The following is a 13,869-nucleotide window of genomic DNA, read 5'->3' as shown; positions in this document are numbered from 1 at the left end:
AAAAAAAAAAGCGGCTCGCTTTGATTCCCATGGGTTTTTCCGTACGTGCCGACTCTCCCCTAACCTTGAATTTTCGCGGGCTGTTTGCAATATTGGTTTTGAGTCGAATAGGCGCCCTCTAATTAGATCTAGATTCAAGTACCTAGTAAGTAGAAAGTCAACATTAAAACATTGTCACTTTTATTTGAGATGACTGTTAGTTGAGAGTAGAATATTTTTTGCCGATTAGAGAGTGTAGATATAAATAGGTTCATTTGTGTTCTAGTTTAAAATAAATTTTAATTATCTTCTATTAAGTGATTTATTTTTAGAAAATTTTGAAGTATTCCATATTGGAATATTATCAGTGGCGTAGCAAGGGTGGGGGAGGAGGGTGAGAAATGTAACCCCCCCCCCTGGCCCCCACTTGAGGGGGGCCCCAAATTAGTATTTTTTACTACTAATATTCAATATTACGCAAAATGCAGGGGCCCCCAAAGAGGTCCAGCCCCTCCCGGGCCCCCAAATGATGAAAAATTCATATCTACGCCCCTGAATATTTTTACTATTATTCTGTTTTGCATTGATCATCAGTATTTTTAATGCAGCGTTTCTCAAACTTTGGGTCCTCTCCCGTGGGTGGGGATGGTTAGTACCTTGAATTGGGGGATGGGGAGACGCAACTTCCTGACAAAAAGGGGTGTCATAGAGTGTGTGTGGTGTCTGGTGGCGATAAGAAGAGGTTAAGCGATTTATTGGTGTTTATGCATTAAGGATGATGAAATTAGCGTAATGCAAATGTCAAACGGCAAACAATCTTGAGACATGAAAGAGTAAAGACGTTGTTTTGTGGTGACCTAGATTTTGTTTAAATATCAGTATATTTCATTAATATTACATCTCTATCACAAGTTAAATATGTGAATATTGTAATAACAGTTAGGCTATATTGAGTTGTTCACATAAGAACTTTATTTGAAAGTGTATTAAGTTTAAATGTTATTATAAGGCTTGTCTTCGAGTCCGAAGATTAGTAAGGAATGCAGTATTTCCCATGGCTGTGCAGGCCCAGCTGTGACCTACATATTTTGCCACATCCAGAGCAAGCATAACCACTGTTCGCAGGTGGTCGATTTAGTTTTTCTTTTCGCGTCTGCGTTTGTCCCCGGCAGCGGATTTTCTTTTGGTCTCAAATGTGTATCCCGCGGCCTTCGGGAGTTAACTCCAACTGACTCGTTCTAAGGACACTTGCAACCAGGTGCTCTCTTCTATGTCAGCCAAGGAAAGTTGACTCCTAAGCTGGTCTTTGAAGAGTTTCCATGGGGCGCCTCTGTAACGTTGACCACCTTTTAGCTCACCAAAAAAAAAAGACTGCCTTTGGCATACGTTCGTTTCCCATACGAGATACGTGCCCTGCCCAGCGTAACTGTCGGACCATAAGAAGTCCATCTATACTATCCTTAGCGGTAAAAATATAAAATGCCAATATTGGTTCAATTGTACTAGCTGTTTGTAAGCGACACACCAACGACCAACTAACAAGGAGAGGGGGCATCGAAAAAAAAAGTTTTATTTTTATTGTAACTTATCTGAATATTAGTATAATTACATGTTTAAAAATTAAAATATTAAGTAGAAGATGTCATTTTATCTTCTAATAAGACCTTGTCAACTAAAGACTGCTTTTTTCGAGGCGCGTATGCACAATGTGGGTCAAAACGTTTTGAAGAAAACATTTTAAAACATCTCCGCTAGTGTGATTCTTCTGCATTTTTTTTTGTCTCAGAATAGTCGAATTTCTTCCGTATATTGCAATTTATAATAGTGACGACTTATGTGTGAAAAAAAATCCTCGATAGAGACGTCTTTACACGAATATTTGTTTAAAAAGATCACGCCCATTATAGAAGTATGTGCGCAATATGTAGGCCTACCTAGAATGTCCCTTGCATAATTCTATTGGCCAGGTCTGCCTCTTTATTATTAGATTTAATATGGCCCTCGACTTTTTTTTTATTATGATGAATAGTGCGTTCTGAAAGAAAGCACATCGATATTAGCCTTTTAAAAAAATTCGCTTAGCGCCGAGTCACGCCCTGAATTAAACCACTTGCCTACTTGAGCGAAAACCTACCGCATCTTTATTTCTATCTCCATTAAGAAATTTTTACAACGCTTTAAATGTATGTAGGCAACATTATGTTGGAAAAAGTATTGCCCATAGGCCTATTATATATTGCAAAGTATTTGTTTTATGTAAAAATTCAAATAAAAAAGTTTTAACTAATAAATTGCATTAAACCTTATAACTTAATTTTGCTATTACATAATTTCATAACATCGAACCGAGCCGAACCCGAACTTTAGACCTGACCGAACCGAACCGAACCCGAACTATACTCGTCATCTAACCGAACCGAACTCGAACTTAAATCTGACCGAACCGAACCGAACCCGAACTTTAAAAGTTGGGTTCGATTCCCATCTCTAGTCAATTTCTGTGGATACTCCAATGAAACATTTTTTTTCAAAAGACTCAAAGCTTACAAAGATGTCACAAGAATAAGGGAAAACTGATTCGTGAGCAAAAAACTTTTTCTTATTTTATTTTATATTGTAACTTTCGTTAAAAGTGTGTGTGTGTGTGTCGCGGGGGGGGGGGATCTAGTAACTAGCCTATTTCTAGTAACAATGGAGGGGTTAATAATTAGCTTTAGACCTTAAATTGGGTTGAACTGCTAAGTAGTTATCAATGGAGGCAGCTCTTAATAAAGGATGTCTTTGAACTACATTTTTGAGATAGTCTGACATCTCTCCGGCTTGCTCATCTAGTCTCAGAAAGCCAATAACCTTGCAAGTGGAAACAACTAATTTTCAGACGTAGAACTGTCACGCAGTAAACAAGATTGAGACTACAACCATTGTTTAAAAACAAATACAATTTATATTTGTAATATTTTTTACGTCAGAAACGTCATGTCAGTTTCTATTGAATTAATTATTGACAACGTCAACTATAACAAAATACTTTTTTAAAAACCTCGCTTATATTGTAAGAAATTGCATCTATTATTATGAATCAATCATGTCATAGTTTTCAAATAGAACTACACTAACAATCATAAACTTGTACTATTGGAAATATTTGTATTAATTGTATTTGTTTAACGCTAATTTCATGCTAATAACATGGTCAGTGATCGATGGCTCTATTATTCTTATGGACCACTTAGAGAGGGAACGGTGGTAGGGTATCTGGGAGAAGGTTTCCAAAGCTTAAAATATCTTTTTAAAGTTGTATGATTCTTAATTCGAATGCGAGTCTCAACCCTCTATGATGAAACATCGACGTGTTTAGCCACTGAGCTATTTAAGTACTTTAAAAAAAAAAGAGAAAGTTTGAAAGTCTATTGTACGTTCAAAATGTTTAGCGAACGACATGATACTGGACACAAGGCTTATCTCCCATATGAAAAAGAATGAATTACTTACGACAAGATCTAATTGATTAATGATTTTTTTTCTTTATTGATTCATGTGTTTTCATCGACAATAAATAATTGTGCAAAGTTTCAACTTGATCCGAGAATGGGAAGTGGGAGAAATATTGTGTACAAAAAAAATCCACGTAGACAGACAGACATAATAAGATTCCTGCAATTAAAAAGACATCCTTTTGGTTCTGAGAAAATATGCAATATATTTCTTTGATATTTTAGTTTAAATTTTATTTTCAACTTTTTGGTTACATTTTTGAGCAACAAACTCCAAATCAAATCAAACTTTTATGCTCTAGTTTTAAAAAAGATGCTAAAAACTAAATTTCTTACTTGCCTCCGCAGGGGATTGAACCCTGGATCTTCGGTTTACGAGACCGACGCCTTACCACTTGGCCACGAAGGCATGTGATTAGCATCTTTATCTAGCATATACATAGCATATGAATATCTGTTAAATTTGCAAACGCATGACGTTATACTATTGTACATTTCAATTGTTTATTGATGGTCGGAGAAAGGCAAGCGGCAAGACTCATCTTTTTCTAATACCAATCATGGCTTTCTACTTAAAAAGTCTTTATTAATTAATATAATTAATTTCACTTTTAAAAATTAAATAACGAATTGAAAATCATTTTCGATATCCGTGTCCACCCAGGTTCCACTTTCCATGAATGTAATTTTTTATGCATTCTAATTTTTTTCAAAAGAAAACAGAACGTTTCGATACATTGTGAATAGCTATTACATAAGAATACAAATCAATAAATACATTGTGAATAGCTATTACATAAGAATACAAATCAATAAATACATTGTGAATAGCTATTACATAAGAATACAAATCAATAAATACATTGTGAATAGCTATTACATAAGAATACAAATCAATAAATACATTGTGAATAGCTATTACATAAGAATACAAATCAATAAATACATTGTGAATAGCTATTACATAAGAATACAAATCAATAAATACATTGTGAATAGCTATTACATAAGAATACAAATCAATAAATACATTGTGAATAGCTATTACATAAGAATACAAATCAATAAATAGATTGTGAATAGCTATTACATAAGAATACAAATCAATAAATACATTGTGAATAGCTATTACATAGGAATACAAATCAATAAATACTTTTTAGGGTATTTTAATTAGTCCTATTTTTTTGTATCATTTTTAAAATTGTGTATTTATACATGTAAAGGATCGTCTTTGCCTGCTTTCGTGTATCTAGGCCTACATGATTGATTAATTCCACTTATAAATAGCAATTTTGGATTTGGAGATTTTTTTAATGACAGACATAGCTTTTTGATTCTATTTTGTTACCGTATGCCCTGTGCACTTTTTATGAAGTTGAAACGACCTCATTTAATGAATACTTTAATGTTGAAAACTTGGTTATGATGTTTTGACTAATGTATATTAAATATTGATTTAAAATTACAATTCAAAGGCAAAATAACTTTTTAAACTAATTAATGTCCACCTTGCCACTCCGTCGCGCCACTTGGAGAGGGGGCGTACCACAGTTTGAGAAACATTGCTCTAATATAATGTTTACTAGCAAGTAAAATAGAACAAAAGGACAATACATCTCAAGTTAAAATAAAATGCCTTACAAATGTATTACTATGTACTACATTACTCTTTAGGTATACATTATACGCGGGCACGTTGCCCTGCCTCATCGTGGCGCCCGCGTGGAAACGGCCATTTGAGGAATTGGCTAGGCTAAATGGGTAGCAACACAGGACTCCCGTGGGGATGCCCACGGGTAGACGAGAGTCCACCCATTGCACGGGCGGGGTTGTAATAAAGTCCCCACAAACACGTCACCAATCCATGCGCTGTTCCTCAAAGGGACCGTTACATAAATGGCGGATCCCGCACAGTTAGCTTGGTACATTGAAGGAAAATGGCAAAAGTCCCCGGTGCATTCTCGGCCTTCTGCCGTGTCTCTAGTCCACGTGTCGGGGGCCGAACGCATCGGTCAACAGCAATGCCTTACATAGGCATTGTCTAGGGTCTCTCCCAAACAGAACTGTGTGTTCACACAGGTTTGTTTTTTTTTACTGTTTGGTCTCCAAACAGGTTTTTTTTCAAACTTAGAGCTCGAAGAGCCTTCGGCTCAGCTCTTAGACATCAACAAGGTATACATTACACATGACTCTTTCATTCGTCAGTAACATTTTGGTAGTCATTTCAATGAACATTAATCCTTATACAAACTGATTGTTCATATGACATGGTTCTTTTCGGACTAATTCTAGTATACAACAGATGATTGTGGCGATTCTGTTTCTCAGCGTCATTCGCACATTCATCACAGTAATAAAAAAAAAAAAATCCGTTCCTGTCATTCTAACAAAAGGTATGGTGCTGCCAGCAAGATGTTTTCGCTGTCAAGGACGTGGCGGGTAAAGGGGATCACATGATGATGGCAGTGTCATCACTCACAGGGCTGTAATTATAGTATCCTGTCCTGCATCAAAGAGACATTTGGCGTTATTCCACTGGTAGAAACTAATACAACCTCATGATAATCATCAGTCTAGTAGTCTATGACTGACAAACGATTTCACTTTACACCGGGCTGGTGCTAGTAAAACGAGATTACAAGTAAAGGACACACGAGACGTTAGAAAAGTTGGCAAGACGGAAAGAGAAATGAAATTCAGTATTAAAAAAAAATAATTTAGTTTTCAAACATATTCGGACGCGGTCATTTCGGGTCCATTTTTGTTAAGCATCGAAAAGTTTTTATCATTTTGAGCGCAAGAACATGTATTTTTTTACATCCCCCCCCCCCCCCCAAACAAAAACAAACAAAAAAAACAATAAACGACAAACCAATTATCTTATGGGTTGGCTCGCGTTTCTTCTCATACTAGTAGTCATGAGTATTGATGTTCGATTAACTTTTTTATTCTTCTATGTCTAAAAATATCTTTAACCACACACACAGAGACGCAAGACACATATCTGACTAGCTATGTTCTATGTCTAATCACAATTAAGCACGGACATATTCAAGCTTAGTATGAATTCGCTTGAGTTCTATACACCAATTTCTCTCTCTCTCTCTCTCTCTCTCTTTCCTCTCTCTCTCTCTCTTTCCTCTCTCTCTCTCTCTCTCTCTATCTCTCTCTCCGTCTTTCTATCTTTCTCCCACGCTAAATTATTCGTCAAAAAGTTACCGCCGCTGTTTACAAGGGGAGGTTACCTCGGTACCCTAATTATCATGCAAAGTCACAGCATGCGTCTTTAACAAAACGGAAAGAACTAGAAAAAAAAAAAAAGAAAGACAACTTGAAGCGTTGGTTGTTCATAAATCTACACATTTTTTAGAGCATATATTTTCTGAGGAGTGATATTGAAACCGTGAAACAAGGTTTATGATTAACCAGCAACCCAACACCCGCACCGAGCTGGCCACACGAAGAAGTAGCGCGATACAAAAGGCGCTGTATACGTTTGTGAGAGCATATATGAGTATCCAGTGACCTTTTCTCTTTCTATTTATCATTTAAAATAGGCTTACACAAAAGTGAAATAGCGAAGAGTGTAGCATACTTTGAAAGAGCAGCTGTGACAGTACGGGAAGAAATCGTGATTACAAAAAAAAAAGTCTCAAAATCTTGAGTATTCATTCTCCAGATGTTATGACCATGTGAATAGGAGGAACATATTATGATTACAAAACTAATATCAAGTCACTCTGTCTGGTAAAAAGTTTGTACACGTTATTTCTACGACACCTAATCTCGGATCAGATTGAAATTTTTTTGAAAATATTTCGTGTATCTGACAAAACAAGAATCAATAAAATAAAAATTAACTGATGAGTATTTTAATTATTGGTAATTAATTATTTTGATTGGTATCGAACAAGGGAAATAAATTGTACTTGACAGTTGCGGTGGTATAAGTTGAATTAGTCTTCCTTAAGGCGTCGCTTTAAAGTTTGAAATTAACAAAAGGTAGCTTTAAAATATTCTATTTTCATAAGTACTTCAATGGCACAGTGGTTAACGTGTTGGCTCGATGAGGCTTGATCACTCGACTTCGAACTCAAGTTGTAAAACGTTTTTTGTTATAAAATACATTTAAAAAGCTGTCACGATAACTTTTACACAGAGTTTCATTTTTAAATATTCAATGGCCATGATTCTAGAGTGTAGACGTCCACACCTCCATAATTCTGTTCAAACATATGCTATTAAAATCATTGCACTCAATTAATTTGTGCTTTAATGAAAAGCTCTTTGTTCTGAAATGTATGACGTAATCGAATTAAGATTAGCCTGCCTGATGGTGGTGGGAGATGCCTGGTCATGTGGTAAGCGCATCGGAACTCATCAAGGTGGTTCCAATTTTGAGATTTTGGTAAGGACGTAGTAATCTTGTTTGCTGAAGGACGTCTAAATACTAGAAACAAATATAAATCTAATATATAAAGCATAAAGTAAGACGTATGTATGTATGTATGTATGTATGCATGTCCCGAACTAAAAACAAAACCGTTTGACCAATTATGATGAAACTTGGCATAAAGGTTCTCTAGATCATGACGGAGATCGTTGTGTATGTTTAATGTCCATCCCTCCAGTAATATATTATACCAGTATAACCCAAAAAGTAATTAACTATATCTATATTAAGGAAACTTTTTCACAAATTGGGTAAACCCGTTTTCGCATAAATTTATATTTGATATGACTATGTCGTCTGAACGGGTAAACCCATTTTCACACTCTACTTTTAATTTCGTGGCAAAATAAAACAAAAATGTGAAGGAAACATTTTACCAGTTTGACATAGATCTAAATTCAATCCAGTAGATCAGTAATACCCAAACTAAGACCCGCTGTTCATATCCGTATAGTATAGATAGAGAGAATAACTATAAATATAGATATAGATAGTATAAACATAAATATAGATAGTATATATATAAATATAGATATAGATTGTATAGCTCTTATCTTATCTTATATAATACAGATGTTACTTCAAAAAAGAAGATGATTACGTCCTACGCGTCATGCATTTAGTCATGCATATTAACCAATGACCTAAATTCTGCCAAGTCACTGGTTTTCCTGGTTAGCTCAGGCAACCCATTCCATGCTCTAATAGCGCTAGGGAAGAGGGAACATTTGTACAAATTTGTCCTAGCATATGGGATGAGGAATGTGCCTTTATCTTTGTGTCTTTCTGAGTATTTTATTAAATTTTGTTTTTGTATTGATTATTGTTCAGTGTTTTTTCTATAATTGCTACTTTACTTTTAAGTCTTCTATCCTGAAGGCATTCTAAATTTAGTGATTTTACTAAAGGTGTTACTCTAGTCAAATGTGAATATTCGTTTGATATGAATCTCATTGCTCTATTTTGTGTCTGTTCTAGTTTCTTAATGTTTTCTTGAGTTTAGAGGTCCCAAACAGAGGATGCATATTCTATTATTGGCCTAACCAAGGCTAAATAACATTTTAGTTTTATGTTCTTATTTGATTTATAGAAATTTCTTTTAATAAACAATAATGCTTTATTTGGTTTTTTGATAGTTTCATCAATATGGGGTTTCCATGATAGTTTTTCATTTATTATAACACCCAGATATTTTGCGTTTTTAGTCTGTGTTACTGGCTTACCATGAATAAGTGGAATTATTTCGTTTTAGTTTTTTTGTTACTCTTAATAACTTACATTTTTCTGGGTGGAAAGACATGCTCCAATTTGATTCCCATTTCCGTAATTCATCTTATTCTCTTTGTAAAATATCTGTATCTTGTGTTGTTTTTATTGTTCTATATATTATGCAATCTTCTGCAAATAAACTGACTTTTGTTCATGAACTAATTCAATTTGGTATATCATTTATGTAAATTAAAAATAGTAGTGGATCTAAGACTGTTCCTTGAGCTACACCTGAGTTTACTGTTATTGGTGTTAATTTAGAGCCATTTATTCTTACAGATTGTTCTCTCCCTATCAGAAAATCGTTAATCCACTGATGCAATGGACAATCAATGCCAAAATATTTTAATTTTTTAAGCAAACTATATAGATAGTATAGATAGAAATATAGAAATAAATATATATCGTTTTTCTATTCTCTTCTAGTCTAACCAGGTAGAGTCTGCTCTTTTAAACCATTGTTAAAAAGGTCTGCAAATGTTTACTCGTTGGAGATCGGTTGAAGTAACAGAAACGTGTGGTTATTCGGTGATACATCTGATGTTTGGGCTCAGTGCGTGATACTGTACGTCTGTTCGCTGGGGTGTATTCAAACAGCCAGATGTGGCTGGTAACCAAAGACGCCAAACTCTCCAAGACTCAACTAGGCGATAGCTCCTTGCTACGCACGCTTACGAAGGACTAACTGGGTTCATGTTTATAATTGTTACAAGAACTCTGAGGACAAGCAAACAAGAAAAATAAATACTTTAAAAAAAAAAAAAGCTTATCTAAGAATTCAATATTTGTAGCCCATGTTTCTCAATGCTGTAAGATTTATTTCCCAATTTCGATATGAAACAAAAATAATTACCTCTATTTTATTAGCTATCTGGTAATTTTGTTTTATTGGTTCAAATTTGACACGAACAATGAATAATTGTGCAAAGTTTCAACTCAACTTGATCCAAAAATTGGAATTGGGAGAAATGTGTACCAGACAGAGTCAGTTTATGTAAGCTTTGTAAACAAAAAAAATTTGTTTTTTAATATGGAAATCAGTCGGGGAAAACAAATATCCCATTTAACAAATAGTCCCTGTTAAATTAGTACACTTTTTTATACCAAGGAGGTCCATAGCCACTGAGAAAAAATATCAATTAATAGTATAGTATATATTTTAGTTAAACAATATCATGCTACTTTATATGTTCTCAGTAAGTCATTTTACAAACAGAAAGAAACGCAATGCTTATATAATGTTTATCATAAACTGTTGAAAGTTTTAATACGTTTTAAAGTTGTAATTACACATCACTTTTTCCACAATTCAATATGTAGCAATAAGAAGATGTTCACTTAGAATCTTGCCAACAGTTTGGTTGATTGGGAAGAAAGTGTTTCGGATTACTTGCAACACTTTGATTTATAAATGTTCTATTTAGAGTTCCTTTAAATTAAAAAAAAAGTTATTGGCATTCTAACTTCTTAACTGACGCTAATCTCAATGAGAGTCACGACGTTAGTATTTCCAAATGCTACTTGATATGTTGATAAGAGAAAGTTATGGGGTGGAGCAGTGGGGGATAATAAGAGATTCGCAAACACGTCGTCCCCCCCCCCCCTAAATTTGTTTTAAATGTCCGTTGACTTTATTCCTTTGACTAAACACGATGAGGGCGTTGTACCAAAAGACAAACATATATAGTTGTCACACCTTGACACGCATTGTATGTGTCCAGTTAAATGTTGACCTTATGACATGGAGATCTAAGGCGGCTCACTCAACGAAATTTCTTCTGTGTGATCGGCATACTGTTTCCTCTCTGTTGCCCTCGCCTTGTTGTTTTAAGCCATACGAGGTATAGATGTATATGTGTGTGTGTGTGTTCCTTATAAAAAATGAACAACTCATAACCAATCTTGGTGAATCTTTGCATGCATATTTCTTAGACCATTGCGGGTGGTGTAGAATATGTTAGAAACCTCCAACGTCACCATCTAAACATACATTTAAAAACAAGCAAAAGAAAACTTACCTAAGGAGAAGAACTGCTAATTACTGTCATATATAATCAAGATGGCATGGTTTAGCTCTCTAAATAACGTGATTGTGACGGCAGATAATTAGAGTGAGCTTGGTTTTCTTGGCTTTGTTTTAACATTTAGTATATTTTGTGGTGCTAAGTACCTATACAATTTTTTTTCAGATGATACCCAGAAAGTTTTGACATTTTCTTCACATCACTTCCTATCATGACTTTAACGTACTATTTCAAGCGCTGCCACTGTCGACACAGTCCTTTAGCATCTTTTTTTTTTTTTCGTCACGGCGTTGTCAGACACTTCCCCTTGTAAATCAAAATATCATTAGCATATCATTATTTTTGTCTGAATGAAAGTAACAATAGAATATGCTGAGAGATACAGACCAACAAAAAATTCTGGACATGAGGCGGGAGGGGGGGGGGGGGGCAGGACTAACAGAAGTATTGAAATGAAGGCGTCTCGGTTCATTATGAATGTCAAAATTCTTCGCCTTCGTTCCGCGCACCGGCGACTGACTTATTTCCCGGGACGTAACCAATCAACCGTGATTTCTGTATAAACATTTGAGAACTAGTTCCGAATTTACGACCCTAGGAACGCGCTACGGGTGCCTAGAGACGTGACTTCGTTTTTTTTTAAAAGGTTCTATTTCAGTATTCTTTTTTAAAGATGGTATTTAATTATTTTTTTAATGTTTTTTTTATAATCCGATTGTACATTGCTAAATATATTACCTTCTACACTTTTCTGTTGGCAGTCTTTTAAATATAATTTTGTGTTTTATAGATAGTAGATTGTTACTTCTTTTTGTGATGTGAAGGTATGTTATAGTATCTCTGACCTAAAGAAGGCTATGTCATGTGAATATGAATCCATTACTAACCGAAGTTTTTTTTTCCTTTCCCACCTAAGAGTCTAAGATTATGTCAGATATTAAAGATTTTTATTTAAACGTAATGGATTAATAAATGTTTAAATAGTTCTACTTTCGTCATATCTCGTTAACTAAAAATATAGAGTTTTATTACTTTCAAATTTTTATGGTTTTATTATGATAAATTAACCTCAATATTCATCCGTCAAATAGCATAAAAGTAAACAGACTATTTGTAAGTTACACATCTCTTTTCTCCATTCAGAGTTTAAAATTAGGCCTTTACTATTTCCAGCTTTATTTTTTAGCGGCCCCTGAAAGGGGAAAAGACGCTATTAGTTTTGTGCGAAATGTCTGTCGTCTGTCCGTCCGTCCCGTTAAGATCTCGTAAACTAGAAAAGATATTGAAAATCCGACTTCACAATATTTTAGACCATTCAAAGTTCTGATGCAACGCTCCTTTTTTTTCTGAAAGCGAAAAATCTAATTTTTAAAATCAGTTATGCAAGCAGTTTTTTAAAGAGAAAAAGCTAATTAGTATGCATTATAAGTTAAACCTAATTTAAAATGAATAGTAATCTTATAAACGTCATTTTTCTGAACATTTTTTTTTTGCGGACCCAATTTTTTATTTGCGGACCCAATTTTTTTTTAGCATTCGAATAAGAGGTTGAGCCTTTTCAAAACAATTAGATCAATTATAAGACATCAGTTATGCCAGGGGAGGCGCGGTGGCTGAGCGGTAAAGCGCTTGGCTTTCGAACCGGGGTCCCGGGTTCGAAGACTGGGATTTTCAACTTTGGAAATCCACTCAGCTCTAATGGGTACCTGACATTAGCTGGGGAAAAGTATAGGCGGTTGGTCGTTGTGCTGGCTTACATGACACCCTCGCTAACGGTAGGCCACAAAAACAGATGAACTTTACATCATCTGCCCTATAGACCACAAGGTCTAAAAGGGGAACTAGTTAGGCCAGGTTCACATCTAACTTTACATTCACTTACACCTATCCTTTGATCTGTGTGACCGTTGGGGCACTACACAAGATCTGTTAACCTTCTTTCTCCATTCTTATCTCTCATTTGTCTTTGATATAATTTCATTTGGATGTTCTTTCTCAAAATATTGAAGCTTGCCAGGGTGGACCTCTTCGGGGGCCGATTTTGAGTTTGTGTTTCCAAACAAACTGTCTTTTGTAACCTTGTTTAACTTTTAAGTTTTGTGTTAATTTTATTTTTCATTTTATATCTTTAATTATCTTTTTTTTTTTTTTTTTGGCTTTTTAAAGGCGGCGTCTGCACTACTTTCTTTAAGTGTAACATAAAAAGTGGCATTTGACCTGAACTGCTAATGCAAACTAAAAAAAACGGAATCTTTCCAGGGTTCAAAGTAGCAACGTGGTGGATACGTTCATTTAAGAAGTTGGTTCAGGACCCTCGGAAATAGTAATAGAGTTCCATCAGTACATATCTATACATATAATTCTCTTCGTGGCTCAAGAGTTTGGACACCAAGTAATGGAAAGATCACTCTTTTATTTCTGCAAGTCGGACGGACTAGAGTTATCCTACATAATTTTAGAGGAGAAAAAAAAAGATGGGGGGGGGGAGAACAAGTAGTATTCACCCCTCACTAAATAGCAGGGCCGGACTCAGCCATTCTGGGGCCCAACGCGATACGGATTTCGCGGGGCCAAGTTTGGGTAGGGATACGGATGATAATTGAAAATTAAGAGTTTGTATTAGAAAATAAATTTGTCTTTGCATTTT

General features: G+C 35.0%; 1 non-coding gene across 1 annotated transcript; it reads right to left on the bottom strand.

The window, feature by feature from the left end:
* Positions 1-3,810: 3,810 nt before the first annotated feature.
* Positions 3,811-3,882, bottom strand: Trnat-cgu (transfer RNA threonine (anticodon CGU)). The gene has a single exon. It is a non-coding gene; the product is annotated as a tRNA-Thr (tRNA).
* Positions 3,883-13,869: the final 9,987 nt, after the last annotated feature.

The sequence above is a fragment of the Biomphalaria glabrata genome, chromosome 13 (assembly GCF_947242115.1).
Source record: "Biomphalaria glabrata chromosome 13, xgBioGlab47.1, whole genome shotgun sequence".
In the NCBI taxonomy this organism is placed as follows: domain Eukaryota; kingdom Metazoa; phylum Mollusca; class Gastropoda; family Planorbidae; genus Biomphalaria; species Biomphalaria glabrata.
The sequence above is the reverse complement of the archived record's forward strand: the minus strand, read 5'-3'. Positions and strand labels throughout refer to the sequence as shown.